Below are 14,171 nucleotides of genomic sequence, written 5' to 3' on the forward strand. Positions count from 1 at the left end.
GTCAGAGGACGAGTGGATTAAAAAACTTTGGTACATATATACTATGGAATACTACTCAGCCATAAGAAATGATGACATCGGATCATTTACAATAACATGGATGGACCTTGATAACATTATACGGAGTGAAATAAGTAAATCAGAAAAAAAACTGAGATGAATCCATACATAGAAGGGACATAAAAATGAGACTCAGAGACATGAACAAGAATGTGATGGCAACAGGGGCGGGGGGGGGGGTTGGGGGAGGGGGGAGGGGGTGAAGAAGGAGAGAGGGGTTAGGGGAGGGGAGGGGCACAAAGAAAACCAGATAGAAGGTGACAGAAGACAATTTAACTTTGCGGGAGGGGTATACAGCACAATCAAATGTCAAAATAATCTAGAGATATTTTCTCTCAACATATGTACCCTGATTTATCAATGTCACTGCATTAAATTTAATAAAAAATATTAATATTAAAAAAAAAAAAAAAAAAAAAAAGAAGGACTGACTCTGAAGTTGAATCTTGAATGAAACAAAGGCATGGCCAGTTTACTATGGAGGGTAAGGGTTAATGCAGAGAGGGGGACAGCATCAGCAAAGGCAGAGTGATGTGGAACTGCCTCACATGTCAGAAGACCAGAGGTTGGCATCTTCAGAGTATAATGAGCATGTGGCGGTCCAATAAGAGAAGAATTCTACCCACACTGATTTCTACCCCCTTTAGCATAACCAATGGGTGGGTCTTGCCTTCAAAGCCAGATTGGAAATTCACTGAGGAAAGTGCAGTAACATTTACTTCTTTGCGTCCCCCTAGTAACATTTTGTTATAATTTATTAATAAAAGTAGTTAATTATATTAAGAACATTGTGCTGGGTGAATATATTTATACACACTTCTACATGAATTTATTAATTCCTAAATTTATTTTATTGGGACTCTGTGTGTTACCCTGTAGAATTTATCGTGACAAACTGTGTCCCATCACCCCTCCCATCCTTGGGCTTCCTTGAAACCAGAATCTGTCCAAACCTGCCACCCTACTTCCCAGCCACAACTCCAAACTGTTCTGCATGAGCTCTAGCTCCATCACAATGGGGGATATAAACCAGGCTAAGGGAAAGCAGGCCTTGTCTAGCATAAAGGCCATGCCCTTGCTAGATCCATTCTCATCTGTTCTCCTTATTTCAGCTGCCCTTGTATTGCTTGATTCTTCATTTCATTTTTTTTTTTCTGATAACTTTGACCACCTCTGCTTTATCTCTTCTGGGCCCATTTGCTCCCTTCCATATTAACCAGTCCACCAATCAGAACTGATGGCTTTCCTGGATGTGTAGTCTCCATCAAGTCCTTCCCATGCAAAAGGTATGAGGGGTTCTCAACCCTGGATGTGCATGAAATGAAAATCACATGTAAAGTACATGTGAAATCAGTTACATAGCCTCCCTTCTGGAAATTTTGATTCAGCAGAAATAGGAGGAGCATTAGGTACCTGTATTTAAAAAATAAATGAATAAATAAACCCAGAAAGAAAGAACAGAAAACCCCCCACAAATTATTCATGCACAGCCAAGGATGAGAAGAAGCACTTTATTGGACATTATGTCAGTTTCCATAGGCCTACCCTTTCCTTTGCTCTGTGAGTCCAGAGTTGTATCTGCCCATCCCAGTGTACCAGAAACAAAAACAGAGAAAACCATGTGTGTCCAGGTGCCAGTTAATGAGGCCCCTACAATGATCTAGTCTGTAAGATTCAGTGCGGAAACAACATCTATAGGGAGGACACAGACATCTTACATTTTCACCCTGCCCCTCTGGTCATATCACTGATAATCATTAAGAAGTTTAGAGTAGGGGCCATAACATTACCTTACTAATAACTGCAAACCTGTTTGGAAATCAAGCTACAGTTTTTAGTCTTCTGAGCTGTTGTGAAGGTCATTCGATGTGAACATTCTTGGAAATCAGGCACTTCCAGTGAAATCTTGAGAGTCAAACCACAGGCTCTCAAAAACTGAAAAACTAGAGGCTGGTATTGGTTATCACAGTGCCTGCAGTGGGGAACACAGTCTAACCGCGGGAGGCCACATGGACCTCCTGCCTCAGCCGATGTCTCCACTAAGCACAGCTAATCTCTCCTGCTGCCACTTCCCTTTGGTGTGGATCTTTAATCTCTGAAGTGTGCTGCCATTGTTCATTATCCCAGACACCAACAAAATTCAATTAGTTTCCGCAGGGATGTCCATTTCACAAAGCTGAATGTGTATGAAAGACCTTGGTGTAAGTGGGATACTTATCAAACCAACACTTTACCATGTTATTCATTAGGCAAATAATTTAACATCAGGCCTCCTTATCGACTGGGCCATCAAGGGACAGACCAGCTCTTTGACAGGATTCTTTTATGAAGTCTTTTGTGTGAGAGAGAAAATCTTGGTGGAAGCCCTAATGAAAATGTCTGTGAATAAGAGCATTTTCTGCAGAGCAGATGCAGTGTGCACGGGAAGGGGTACTGTAAGACCTTAAGTCTCATCTGCTGCCTTGACATATATGAGGCCCAGGGGGATAGAAAGGTCTAACTGTGAATTCCTTTGCTTTCTCAAGACATGTCCCCCATCAGGCTCTATCAGCTGGACCAGCTGCACCATTTTCAGTCCTCTGCCTAATGTTTGCACCTCCTGACAGCCTACAGAATTTTTCAAATAAGCCCATCACATCCTCCTGTGGGAACCAGGGGTCACCTCACCCTCTTGTTACTGTGAATCCTGCTTCCTGCAGCCTCTGCTTATTCACTCTATTCAAAGAGCAATTCCCATGCAGCCTACACGGTGTGCAGAGTCCTCTGCCTTGTTCCCCCTACCCCATCCCCAGACTGTGAGTGTTTACCACTAATAAACTGATATCAATCTCCTCTTCCAGTGTCAGAGTGTCAGGTGTCAACCGTCTTGTAGTATTTAAGGTAGAGCATTCCTCCCTCACACACCACTGATTGGACATGATCAGAGCAGGTGTTCAGGCCCCTCCTTCGGTTGGCAGAACTTTGGCCTTGGTGGTCAAAGAATGGGCAGTCAGACCCCTGTCTTTCAATCCCAGCATTTCCAATTGGGCATGTAACCCTTCTCAACCTCAGTTTTCCTATCTGGCATATAACTAGAATAACATTGGTCCACCTGCTTCATAGGTATTTGTGACTTCTAATAATGATTTTTAATGAATTCCTTGAGTTTTTTTTGTCTGGGAAGCTTTTTATTTCTCCTTCGATTTTAAATGATAGTCTTGCTGGCTAAAGTAGTCTTGGTTGTAGGTTCTCGTTCTGCATTACTTTGAATATTTCTTCTGGCCTAAGTGTTTCTGTTGAGAAGTCGGATGTCATCATTATGGGGACTCCTTTGTAGGTGATATCCTGTTTTTCTCTAGCAGCTTTTAATGTTTTCTCTTTGTCACTTAGCTTTGGTATTTTAATTATGATGTGTCTTGGTGTAGATTTCTTTGGGTTTCTCTTTAATGGAGTTCTCTGTGCTTCTTGAACTTGTGAGAGTTTTTCCTGCATTAATTTAGGGAAGTTCTCAGCTATGATATGATTGAATAAAGTCTCTATCTCTTGTTCTTTCTCTTCTTCTTCAGGAACCCCTATGATGCATATGTTATTTCTCTTCATGTTGTCACAGAACTCTCTTAGAGTTTCCTCAGACTCTTTTAGTCTCTTTTCTATTTTCTGCTCTGCTTCCATGCCTTTGTTCAACTTGTCCTCCAACTCGCTAATTCGACCCTCAGCTTCATCCATCCTGTTTTTAATTCCTTCCATTGTGGTCTTCATTTCTGATATTGTATTTGTCATCTTCGACTGATTCTTTTTTAATATTTCAATGTCCTTTTTTATACTTGCTATTTCTTTATTTATGTGTTCGTAATGACCATCCATTGTTGTTCTAAGATCCCTAAGCATCCTAACACTCATTATTTTAAACTCTGCATCCAGAAGTTTGGTTATTTCCATATCACTCAGTGCATTTCCTAGAGGTTTCTCTTGTGGTTTCATCTGGATTGCACTTCTCTATCTTCTCATTATGTCTGTGTGTTTGGATGTATTGTTTGTAGAGCTGATTGAGTCTAGGCTTGGTGTTTTCTGCCTCCAATTTTCAGTTGTGTTATTTCTAGGTCTTCTTGGGTTGACATCAGCTGTTATTTGTAACCACTGTTGGATTTGACTTTTCTAGTAGAGCCACTTTGAAGTCTCAATTTGATTGTACTAATAATGATGTTTTAATGCATTATAGACACTTCACTTAGTCTAGGATGAATGGAGTTACTGGAGACAACTGAAGAGTTCCTCTGAGTGGCCTAGAGTGTCTTCCTCATCCCTCCTACATTGGCCCCTGAGATGCTACCTGGAGGAGGCGCAGGAAGAAGAGAGAGAGAAAGGGGAGGAAGAAAAGAAAAAGAGAGAGGACAGTGGAATTATCCAAGTGCAGCAGAAGTGACAGGGTAACAACTTTTCTTTGGTATCTTTCAAGACGAATATTCCTAATTGTGTCACTATATTTCTGCATAGAGAGCCCTGTTTTGGCACGAGTTATAGGGACAAGAAAAGAGTCAGAGTCAATGTAAAGCCAGTAGCCACGGCCACCATCACAGACGCCTGGCCCATGCAGGTTTGCATTTGATTCACACAGATGGTAATAAAACAATGGAGCCAAGAACTCAAGAACTGGTGGGCCATTACCTTTAATCCTAGCTTGCACCCAGCGGGCAAGAAATACATACAGTGGGAAAACACTTCCCTTTCCATTCAGGGCTCCCAAAGCCACTGACTCATCCAAGTATTCCTAGAATCAAAGGTTTCTACCTCACCAGCCTTATTCACCTCTGTTCCCCATCTCCTTCTCTCTGCACAAACTCTGCACAAACTGGCTTCTACTTCAGCACTCCGCCATCTTGGTTGCCTCTACTTGCAATGCTAATTTCAGGAACTGAGAGTGAGCAAGCCCCTGGTCTGCCCCATTTTATAGTGTAGAACTCAAAACCTTTAAGTCAATATACAAACAAGGCAGTCTCTGATACAAAGTCACTTATCTGAGGCATAAATGGGATTCCTCATAAAAGTGCACCACCCCACATCATGCAACAGTCGAAGGTGTGGGAAAAAGCTTAGTGTTGAGAAGATTTTAGGATTAAAAGGGTGGGAAAGGCTTAGTCTTAAAACTATGCCTTAGGCCTGACCTGTGGTGGCACAGTGGATAAAGCGCCGACCTGGAAATGCTGAGGTCGCCAGTTCAAAACCCTGAGCTTGCCTGGTCAAGGCACATATGGGAGTTGATGCTTCCAGCTCCTCCCCACCTTCTCTCTCTCTCCCTCTCTGTTTCTCTCTCCTCTCTAAAATTAATAAATAAAATTAAAAAAAAAAAACTACGCCTTAGGGTATAAGGACCCTGCCTGCTTACAGCCTGTCCCCCACACCCAATGCAAACTATAAGCAAGCAAACATATACATCATATTTGCAAACTTATTTGACCCACAGTCAAGAATTAGCAAGACATGAGTCTGGTTTATAAAGAACATTATAGAATAACTTGGGTGACAGACAGTGTAAAGCTAGTAGGCACTGCCATATTCACAGCTGCCTGGCCCATGCAGGTTCTCATTAGATTTGGACAGATGGTAATGAAACAATGGAGCCAATAACTTGTGGGCCATTATCTTTAATCCTAGCTTGCACCCAGAGGGCAAGTAAAAACACACACTGGGCTTCAAAACCCACTCATTCAGTGCTCACAAACCTACCTACTTATCCAAGTTTCCTAGAATCAAAGGTTTCTAGCTCACCAGACTTAGTCACCTCTGTTCCCCATCCCCTTCCTTCTCCCTGCACAAACTGGCTTCTCACTCAGCACTCCACCATCTTGGCTGCTTCTCCTGGCCTCCTCCACGTGGCCTTTCTCTGCTCTTGCCTCTAATGCTAATCTCAGGAACCGAGAGAGCAAGCTCCCAGTCTGTCCCACTTTATAGTGTAGAAATCAAAACCCTCAATCCAATATACAAACAAGGAAGTCTCTGATACAAAGTCACTTATCTAAGGCATAATGGGATTCCTCGTGAGAGTGTACCACCTTACATCAAAAAAGGGTGGGAAAAGCTTAGTCTTAAAACTAAGCCTTAGGCTATAGTGATCCTGCCTGCTTACAGCCTGTCCCCAACACACATTAATAAAAACACGCCCATCCCAAGCAAAAAGGGTAACCAATATCATCACCTGGGCAATGGGCCTCCACATGGGCAGCACCATCTTTAACAAAGTGAGCATAATATATTTCATCTGCCCAACGGGCAGCTTTATATGTCTCATAAAACAATATATGGACAATTAAAACTTGATATATCATTTTCTCTCTCCTTTTCCCAAACTCCTTCAGCCTTCAAATCCTTACTGTTACATACAAAGCCTTCTCTGAAGCTCCAGTGATTGCATAGAATGATAAAAGCTTGAGATGGGCAGCCCTAATCTTCTTTTGTTCTGTCCTATAAAATGGCAAGGTTATAACAAGGGTGGGGCTGGGGTGGGAATAGAGCAGCTATAACTAGGGGCCTGGGAGTGGAGGGGAAGATCACATGATAGATAATTAGGAGAAATTTACCATATCAAGATATAGGGAAAATGGGCTTTAGGTAGACAGAAGTTCACTCCCAAAGCAGATGAGGACAAGAGACCATAAAGAACTTAAACAGCAAGCAAGTCAGGAGGTCTTCAGGATAAAAGTCCCAGGAAAGAGAGCTTAGAGGTAAAGGGGAGAAGGGCTGATCCTGAAATATTTCCTATTCGTTAGATATTTTAATTTTATATTGAAGATAATGGAAAGCATCAGAGGATTTAAATGGTGAGTATGTGGTGCCATGGGTGTGGGTGCTATGATCAGATCTGTACTTGGAAAAGCTCACAGCAGCAGTAAGTAGAATGTGAATACACTGGCAAATTGAAAGCTAGGAGGAACTGTCATGAGACTTCACGCAAGAAATGAGGGATTGAGCTATTGCAGTGGCAGTGATGAAGGAATGGAGTGGGTTTGGTTTATGCCCTCTCCACGTAAAAGCAGCATTCAGGGTATAGAGTATGCAGAGCCAGTGGGTTTCTGCACCAACACTTCCACTTTGTAGCTGGGTGACCTGAAGCAAGTCCTTTTCATTCTCTAGGACTCCTTTACTCCATCTGTAAAATGACAGGGTTGGACTAGATATAATACGATCTGTTCCAGCCTTCACACTCTGTAATTCTATGATTCTGGTCCAATTTGAATGGCACCCAAGGAAATCTGGTTAGTGAAATTCCCAAAAGACCTCATTATAAAGTGGTACCATAGAGGAGAGCTCCAGGCTAGTTATGGCAAGACTTCAGAAGACTATGATTAAAGATAATAATAGCATTTTGTTTTTATACAACACTTTCACACCTATAATCACCCATAATCTGCATTAATCTTCATCATATTATTGTGAGTCAAAGAAGTATAATGATGATTTTCTCCATTTTAAAGATGAGGAATCAAGTCCTTGAGAACTCAAAGGACTTTTTTAAGGTTCCAAACAAGTTATAGTGTTGTCTGGACCAGCGTCATATCTCTGAATTTATCATGCAGATTTCTTCACATGACCTTGAACCTTCAAGGTTCCCTGAAACTTCCAGATGCATACCTAAATTAGGACCTCACCCAGTCCACTCCAATGAGCCCTGAGATAAAGTCATGAGGATCCACTTCAACTTGGCTTGTTAGATTGGTAAAAACGACTTGGTGCATTTATGACTCATACTGGAGAAATACTAGGAAGAGATTCCATGTAGGTTCATTTTGAGAACAAAGGAGCCCTCAGTGTGGTTACATGCAAACAGAATCTGAAATTTTCTCATTTTTTATATGAGATACAAGTCACAAATGTAACTTTTAGGCATTTTTTTCCCAGGTAATTCAGAGAGCTGGACTGTTTATTTTTAGCCTGGAGTCCTGGCCTCGGAAAGAAATTGTAGAAACATTTAAGACCAAGGATTTTTTCCTTGCCTTTTCCTCTGCTCCATTGTTTTTGTAGGGAGGACTCATCGGGGATCTATGATGAAAGAAGAGAATAAATTTCTTGCAGAATTCTTATCCCTTAAGAGATGGGAAAGATCATGGTAGATTGTTTTCCTGTCCTGCTGGCTCTCTGGATCCAGCCAGATCAATGATTTCCTCGACTTTCTCCATCCCAGCACATGTCCATATTAGCTGAATGGAGACTGAGTGACTTTAATGAAATAAAGGAAGCAGGGGACACTGTTTATGTATTCACGATAGTCCATGAGTATCTGCTAGGTGCCAGGCACTGTGTAGCTACTGTATATATGCCATTATTTTCAGTCTTATAAAAACCCTATGAAATAAGTTGCATTAAGTGAAGTAACTTATTTAAGATTATATGGTAACACTATAATTTGAACCCAGGAATGTATAAATCCAAGTCCTATCCTCATGATGCTATGTTCCAGTCCCATTGAGTCCCATTGGTCAATGTCCTGCTAACCTTAAAAGTTTATCCAAGAGGAAGACCTCATTTTACACAATATGACTAAAATCCAGGAGTCAAATGAAAATTTGACTAGATAGATTTTTTCATGTTCTTTACATAACTTTATCTTTATCTCCCATTTGTTATTTCTGATGAGAAAATGAATAAAAGTTTATGTACAATATAATTAGTTCATTCAGAGTCAGTAGTCGAATCCTAATTTCCTGACCCATATTTTGTGGCTGGTTCCAATCCACCTTGTTCTCATCTCATCTAGCTCTTTGTTTACCCATGATAAAGAGAAAATGATGGCAAATATAATCTTCAACACTTTAATGATTCTAGGGATACTGACGTTCTTGGTGTGTTAATACTTCTATAAACGCTATGCCTAAAGTCACCCATAGTAAAGGTCATGACTCAGACGAAGTCACAGAAAGAAACATTTATTGGCATTTTTACCATTCTTCTTGTTCCAGAACTGTTCAAATATTATTGGGTTAAGAAATGTGTTTTTAGAGAGATTTACTCCAGAAATTTTCAAAAGGAAATGACAAGAAATGGTTTCAACACTCTACAATTAAAAATACTCATCTAAGTCCCCTGAAAAGGAAGCAAGGAGGTGGCAAGGAGAAGCTGTAACAGAGACTTCATGAAAAAGACTCCATACCTTGTAATTAATGGGAACCACTAAAATCAGAGGCCAAGGCCATTAATCATTCAGCCAACTCTCCATGAGGTTGGCACCCGCCACTCATCCACACACCTTTAATGACTCAATTCACAACGGGCAAACTTGAACTGCAGGGATGATCCCCAGAGCGGCATTTAAACACGGCTGCCAGTGGAATGTGAACAGTGTCATTAAATCAATGAGTTTGTTCTCTTTTTAGTCCATAAATGTGTCCGAAAAACTGTTTTTAAGACTGGGCTAGGAGGTGTTGCAATTGCTTCCAGGATTAGAAGAGATTTCTTTTTTCTCAATATATGGTAGGAATTCTTAATAATCAGACCCTAGAAGGAAAAGATGTGTTTTGTTAGAGGGTGAGCTTAAGATGCAGGGGAATGAAATGAGGAAGGCCCAGGAGGAAGGGACCATCCACTGGGTGGGGTGTTGCACTATGTTTCCTTCCAGTTCAAACGTATTTTTGTTCTTTCCTCAGTTAAGTATTGGAGTGATGTAGTTCATTGAGAAGACATAATGAAGCAAACTCTTCCTGGGTACTCCCAGCAGGATTGCAGGAGCACAGGGACTCTCCAATGAGAAGACTGGCAGGATAGTGTTCATTTCAAACTAGATGCTTCCCCAAGCCCTTACAGCACTCACCCAATAATTCTGTGCAGGGATCACTACCAAGTTTCTGGTGAAAAGAAAAACTTCTTTATATTTGATTCTAATTCTCCTGAGTTTTCACTAAACCTTAGTAAGCTAAATCTCATCTAACAGAAATATTAATTACATACATATGACTACATGGGCTGAACATCTTAATTTTACTAGAAAAGGAAAGAAAACTATTCTCAATACATTTTTTAAAATATTGTCTGGAAGAAGTCAGTACAGACTCAGTCTTCTCTCTTTCCAACACATATGTACAGAGCACAGGTGTGATATAGGATTGATGCTGTGAGTTTCATGGGCATTCATTCTGAAACCCGCATTATAAAGCAGTTCTGATTATTTCCATTTTATAGTGGAAGACACTGAGATTTCAAGAAGTTGAATGAAGATCCCAAGGTGATTCTCAAATAGTCTCCATGATTTTATTTTATTATTTATTTATTAATTTTGACAGAGATAGAGAGAGGGACAGATAGGGACAGACAGACAGGAAGGGAGAGAGATGAGAAGCATTAATTCTTCGTTGCGGCACCTTTGTCACTCATTGACTGCTTTCTCATACGTGCCTTGACCAGGGGGCTACAGCAGAGAGAATGAACCCTTGATCAAGCCAGTGACCTTGGGCTCAAGCCAGCGACGAAGTGGTCATGTCTACAATCCCATGCTCAAGCCAGCAACTCTAATCTCAAGCTGATGAGCCTGTACTCAAGCTGGATGAGCTTGTGTTCAAGCCAGCGACCTAGGAGTTTCGAACCTGGGTCCTACACATTCCAGTCCAATGCTTTATCCACTGTGCCACTGCCTGGTCAGGTACAAATTATCTCCATGATTTTAGAAGAAATATTTACTCCCAGGGCATGATGCATCCTCAGTAGTGAGGAAAATTATTACTGGTACCCAACAAACTTCAATTACAAGGAAATAACACGGTGAAACCACTAGAACTTTTTACTTGTTCTCCAAGCATACAAAGAAGTAAATTTACAAGGAAAACTTCTAGCCTTATAGTACATCAGAAATTGAATATAGTCTTTTAAATTCCGTAAATATTATGTGTTATGGACTGAATTATGTTCCCCCCAAATCCATATTTGAAACTCTAAACCCCAGTACCTTGGCATGTGACTGTATTTGGAGATGGGACCTTTAATTAGATGGTTAAGTTAAAATTAGGTCTTTTGGGTGGGCCCTAATTTAATATTATTGTTGTCTTAATAAGAAGGGGAAATTTGGATACACAGGGGGACAAAAGGCCATGTGAAGAGCCATGAAGAGAGTGGCCGCCTAGAGGCCAAGAAGAGAAACCTCAAAGGAAGCCCACCCTGCCAGCACCTTGATCTTGACCTTCCAGCCTCCAGAATTGTGAGGAAATAAATTTCTGTAGCTTACAGCCACCCAGGCTGGTATTTTGTTATGGCAGCCCCAGCAATCAAATGCACTGTCTGTATGGAGGTGATTTTCTTATTCAGACAAAAATGAATAATGGATATATAATGGATATAGTTGGTTTTTCTACTCTCAAAAGATAGAATATGTTGTCTTTTATATAATTCTGATCAGTCCTGCTCCCTGATCTATCCAGACAGAGAAATGCAAGGCACAGGCAGCAAGTAGAATTAAAATATCTCCAATTTAGTTCTACCAATGAAGAACTCACAGCTTATTCATATGAATAAGATTTTAGCTAAAGGATCTAAATAAATATGTTCAATATATTCACAGAATTATAATCTTGATGGTTTGTTAGTCATATTCAATATTGTTCACTAAAGAAACAGCACTATATGTGAAATTACATACCCACATAAATATAAATACATATATTTGTAAGGACAGATTCTGCATATATCTCTGGAATCTCAAAAATCTAAATAAGTGTGCTGTCCAACAGAAATTTCTGTGATGATGAAAGTGTTTTATATTTGTGCTATCTTAGATGGCAACCACTATTTATGTGTGGCTACTGAGCATTTGAAATGTGGCTAGTGCTGACTTTGTTTTAGTTTAATTAAGGTAAATTGAAATAGCTGCATGTAGCTAGTTGTTATCATATTGGATAGTGTATTTCTAGATTATATGGGTAAATTGAAGATGGTTTCAGTTTTGTTTGGAAATGAACAGTAAGGCCAAAGCCAAACAAACAAAACTTCAGTGTCTTGTAATATTTTGGTACGGACTCTATTTTGCTTGGAAAATACTGATTTGACCTTTTTAAGAAATAAAAAAACAGAAAATTTAAAGCGTATAATTTTAAAAATTATTTTAAGTTTACCTAAGGAAACTTAAAAATTATAGAATTTTACACCTACAGGAGGTCTTAGAAACAGGTAGTTTTGCATTTCTGTTTTTAGGAAAGTGGACTGGGCCCTGGCCACATGGCTCAGTGGATAAATCATCAACCTGGCACACCAGAGGTCGTGGGTTCGACCCTCAGTCAGGGCACGTATGAGAGGCAATCAGTAAGTGCCCAACTAAATGGAGCAACTGGGTGGGACAACATGTTGATGCTTCTTTCTCTCTTTCTTTCTCTTTCTTCTTTCCTCTCCTTCTCCCTACCGCTCGCTCTCTCAAATCATTGGAAAAACAAAATATAAAATTTTTTAAAAAATGAAAGAAAGAAAGCTGACTGGGCACTTTATAAAAATCTCCACACCATGTACCAAACCACCTCCCATTTAAGAAAGATCAATCACTACAAAACCATACTCAAAAACATCTCTATAAGAGAAATACAGGTTTCCAGGAGAAGCTGCAGGGAGGCTCTCAGAGGTAATAGAAATGTGTGTGGGAAAGTCATGTGGAGACATTTTCTTGAAGATCAGCATTTCACCAACACCAATAACCTGAGGAAAGCTAATACTGTAACAGGAAACAGATAACTATGTAGTCTGCAAAGCTTTTAAAATAACATAATTAAGTATCTTTAGGGAGATAATCCCATTCCTAAAAAATATAAAAAATGCTATGAAACAAAGCTAGGAGATGATGAAACAAGAGTCAGCAACTATGATAAAAAACCTAAGATTTTTAAATGAAAAATAGAATGGTAAAAAATAAAAATAATAAAAATAGATGTCACTGATGGTAACCAGAAAGCAAAATATTAAGTTGAATTCACACGGAGAGAAGATAGAAAATGTAACAAATATTCAATAATATGGAAAGTTGATCCAGAATTCTAAATCCATCTGAGTTCCAGAAACAGCAATCAAAAAAAAAAAAAAATCAGAGAAGAGGTAGTATTTAAAGAAATTATGCCCGAAAAAGTCACCAGACTAAGGAAAAAAAAAAAAGACCCGACTCTTTGGTTTGTAAGAATCTGGAAACCTGAAGGGAATTACAAACTACAACACGCTTTGACAGATAGCAGTAAAATTTCAGAAAATTGAGGGCAGAGAATTTCCTAAAAGCTGCTGGAAAGAAAAGGCAGACCCCATACCAAGGGAGAAGAGTGATATCAGCCATCTCATTAGTAAATCAGAGAGCACATTTGCTTTCTAGGTGACATTTTTTTTTTTTTCCTGAAAGAACACAGATGTTTGCCTGAGAGTTTACAGGGTAATCTGACATTTCGCTTCTCTACAAGGTGGAGACAGAACAGTAACCCCTTAACACCTGCAGAATCTCTTTAACAACAGTAGCCCCTCCTACTTTTTTTCATACCAATATCTCCTGACGCATCAGAACACTCATGCTCTCCTCTTGGCTCTCACTACATGAAGTTTCTATTCCAAAAGAGAACATTTGTTCACTTGCTGTCCACATGCTTTACTGACCCTGGAAGTTCCTCCTACCTGGAATGTCAGCCCAGTGTGAGTTTGCAAATGGGCCCCCACCTATGCGGGGCACAGAGAGACGGGGACAAGAAAGAGGCCACTCCAGAGTGGGAGATGGCAGTTTTACTAAATGAGGAGACTTACCTGCGAGGCTTGTCCTGGAGGCTACAAGACCAGTAGATTTCTGTACCTACCCCTCAGAATCTGCGGCGTCCATGTAGGGACCTTAATGGAGCTCAGTCATGTAAACCATCAGAGCGCCTCAGTAACACACCGTTCTCAAGGCTGCATCCTTAAAATAGCTCTGGTTATGGAGATGGTGGGGGGGAGTGTATATTCCAAGTACAAAGGAGCAGGCAGGGAGCTTGCGATTGTCTGGGTCCGGCTGCAGAATCAACCTGTGCCTGTCCATGACCTCTTCCAACGCTTAACCTCTTTGCCCCTTGAGATCAGTTCTTACGATGTTATCTGCCTCCTCAGATGCAATGTATCAGCAAGGCATTTTGCTAGTATGGAGGTGGGTCCTTTTGCAGCTACCTGGC

At 40.4% G+C, this 14,171-nt stretch overlaps 1 protein-coding gene across 1 annotated transcript in view; it reads right to left on the bottom strand.

Moving 5' to 3' along the window:
* The window catches only part of LOC136315157 (urea transporter 2-like), a 452,042-nt gene extending 438,086 nt beyond the window's left edge, over window positions 1-13,956 (bottom strand). Inside the window, exon 1 of the mRNA XM_066246484.1 lies at window positions 13,904-13,956. The gene's annotated coding sequence lies outside the window, so the exon portion shown is untranslated. The remainder of the gene's footprint in view (window positions 1-13,903) is intronic.
* Window positions 13,957-14,171: the final 215 nt, after the last annotated feature.

The sequence above is a fragment of the Saccopteryx bilineata genome, chromosome 11 (assembly GCF_036850765.1).
Source record: "Saccopteryx bilineata isolate mSacBil1 chromosome 11, mSacBil1_pri_phased_curated, whole genome shotgun sequence".
Taxonomy (NCBI): Eukaryota; Metazoa; Chordata; class Mammalia; order Chiroptera; family Emballonuridae; genus Saccopteryx; species Saccopteryx bilineata.